The sequence below is a fragment of the Argentina silus genome (genome assembly GCF_951799395.1).
Source record: "Argentina silus genome assembly, chromosome: Y".
Lineage (NCBI taxonomy): Eukaryota > Metazoa > Chordata > Actinopteri > Argentiniformes > Argentinidae > Argentina > Argentina silus.
The window spans coordinates 50,957,088-50,960,053 of record NC_139654.1 but is presented as its reverse complement, the minus strand read 5'-3'; the positions used below and the strand labels follow the sequence as shown (position 1 = coordinate 50,960,053).

Sequence of the window (2,966 nt, the reverse complement as noted above, 5' to 3'; positions counted from 1 at the left end):
AGGCCCTCCTAGAAATAAGCCTAATATTCCTAAATCTAGCCAAATTATCTTGTATTGAGCAAAAAAATGGGGCCAATGGGGTAAGCAAAATATACTAGGTTAGAATTCTTAAAACTAGCAAAAAAGTCTAGCCACTGGAAAATCATAATGCGCCTTAAAACTAGACAAAAAGGCTAGAATTTGAGCAAACTGAGCTTACTACAAGCAATGCAATCATATTTATTTAAGACAGAGTAACTTAAAATGAGAAATTTAGTCTCTAAATGAGCTGACTATTAGAATTTATATCTTGAAATAAGATTAATAACTAGCAAAAAGACTCTTAAAATAAGCATTTTATTCTCTTAATTGAGCTGACTTTAAGAATTAATACCTTGAAGTTATATTAATAACTAGCCAAAAAAGTTTAAAACAAGACACAATATCTTAAAACAGCACGATAAAAATAAGTTCATTTGTCTCAAATCAAGGCACCAGAAGCATCTTGTTTTTAGCATTTCTTTCTTTATTAAGAGATTTTTTTACAAGAACAAGACTTCACAGACCAAATAATTTGAAAATATGCAGCTATTCAAGCAGCAGAACAGTTGCATAAATAAATCAACAACAACAAAAAAACACTTCCATTCCACACTGATTTTTTTTGTTATTTTGTCAATCACTCAATGAAGGACTTCCACTCGGCAATGGCTTTTTTGTAGGAAGCAGTTAAATCTCGGTCATGGAGGGAGTCCTGGAGAACCTCAGTTTGCAATACTGAGAGCAGGGTGGAAATGCACTTTGGATAAGTGAGGTGCAGGCAATAGTAATATCCCAAGAGGTAGAGCAGGCCTTCATGTAACTTCTTCCTGTCAAAAGTGGTCACTGGTGTGTTTCCAATGGCGATCATGCAGTTATCCTCATAGACGAGCACAACTGGACAGGACAGGCCTAGATGACAAGAGTGGAAGTTTAGGAAATCACAAGTAACAAAAACGTTGTCCTGGACTGGGATACTTCCAAAAAAACACAACAATTAGGTGACTGACAACACTACCTTTTTTGTATAAATGACAGAGGCTTACCACAAAATAGAACAACAACTGAAAAATTAAATACTTTAAGTCTCACCGTAAGGACATGGAAAACAGCCTCGCTGCATGCACCCAGCTTCTTAGGTGGCATAGTGCTGGATGGGAAGAGCAGTGGCAGGGCTCTGAACACAGCAGTGGCATCCACTATTTTGAAAGAAAGCACAACACAAGGCAGTATGAGTAACCACTCATCATGAGATCTCAAAATATAAACTTGGACAAATCAAGGTATACAGCGACCTCACCTCCATCCAACGTTTTAGGGGGTTTCATCGCTTTTTTCATCACCCCATAAAATTGGACCTTTGAATAGAAGTCGTCCCATCTATTCCTCATCTCCGAGACATAGTGGGCATTGTTTGGCTGTATTATCCTTTGCAATTCATCTAGGACCTGAAAGACATTCAAAAACAGGTGTAAATCATTTCCATTGCCAGTCCTGGTCCAACACGTTGATGACTGATGTCTCTTCAATTAAGACCTAATGGTTAAAGGCCCCTAATGGCCCCAAATCGTGTACTGAAAGCTACAAAAAGGTCAGGACTGGTTACGAGGGGATTAACTTACATGATCCAAGTCTTTGAAACAAGAATATGCCTCCAGAATCTTGCTGGGTCGGTCTTGCTCCTTTATAGTGTCAGAGGTTATAAAGCGTCTTCTCGACTCAAACTCCAAGTTCAGCAAATGGGTTACTGAAGCTTTGTTTGGCTTCTTGGACCGGCACATCTCTTGCAGTGTCTTGTAGTGCCTTGCCTGGCTTTTCTGGCTGTCCAAGACGTCACCCGAACCACCTAAAGGAATAATAATAAAAAAAAGGGTGGGGTTAGAGGTGTAAAGAAACATTAGGTTTCCAAATTAAGTAGGAGGAACTTAGGAGATAACGGGACTCAGTCATTCTTTTTTACAGTATTGCATTGTTAGAATACTAACATCCCTGAACTAAAACTTTTGCAAGGCCACTTACCCATGGCCTGTTTTCTTTTGTTTGTACATTGAGCATAGCAATCTCTCCCACATATCTCAGTAATCAAAAATGCATCACGACAACTTGAGACTAGCTGTTACTTCCCACAAAAACTCATGTAAACAAAGTGTATTAAGTTTGATACATACATTCATCACTGCTTTCCAGGTGTTGCACTGGGGTGCTGGCTCTGACTGGGGACCGTTCAATAATGACTGTAGAAGCACTCGAATCCCCGTCGTAGTCACTTGTTGTTATTTCTCCGACTTCACGCCGTTGTTTCTTTGCAGGAGGAGCGCCCTTCTTGGGGCTTCTTACATTCGATAGCCTCTTCATGAGCTTCTTGGCAACATGCTCCTGCCATAAAAACAGTAAAGATTAAAAGATGACGTGACAATGTTTTCACAATAAAAATAAAAACACAAGCAAAAGGGAGATAAAAATACTTACCCAGTCTTTTAGCATTGGATAATACTCCACCAATCGCTTTGCCATGGCATTGACCTCTGGTCTGGTGGGGTATCTGGCATCTTCTGTGGCTCTTGCAATTGAGATCATATTACACATAGTGTTTCTAATGAGCCGGCAGAAGAGCTCCTTAGATAAATCCACGATGTTCTCAGTCCCCAGCCGTTTCTGCTCGAAGTAGGAGCGTCGCACCTGTTCAAGTTCACTGTCTGTGTAAACTATGTACTCTGGGTTGGACACAACCACAAACTTGGAAGTGTTGGGCTCTTCTTGTGAAAGACCACTGCCCCCAGTTGCTGATGGCTGTGGTAGTTCAGCAGCAGTTTCCACCTAAAATACATTCACAATTACATATTTCATAGGATAACTTTCCGTCATAATGTATTCCCACACAATGAGTTTTTTGTTCTGTAATAATCATATGGCCCAGCCAAAATGTAAAGCCCATACAACAGAACTGA

The 2,966-nt window shown here is 39.9% G+C and overlaps 1 long non-coding RNA gene across 1 annotated transcript; it reads right to left on the bottom strand.

The window, feature by feature from the left end:
• Positions 1–1,109: 1,109 nt before the first annotated feature.
• On the bottom strand, positions 1,110–1,700 carry LOC310823812. The gene is made up of 3 exons (XR_014554967.1): positions 1,641–1,700; positions 1,377–1,466; positions 1,110–1,217 (listed from the first exon to the last, which is right to left on the bottom strand). It is a non-coding gene; the product is annotated as an uncharacterized lncRNA (long non-coding RNA).
• Positions 1,701–2,966: the final 1,266 nt, after the last annotated feature.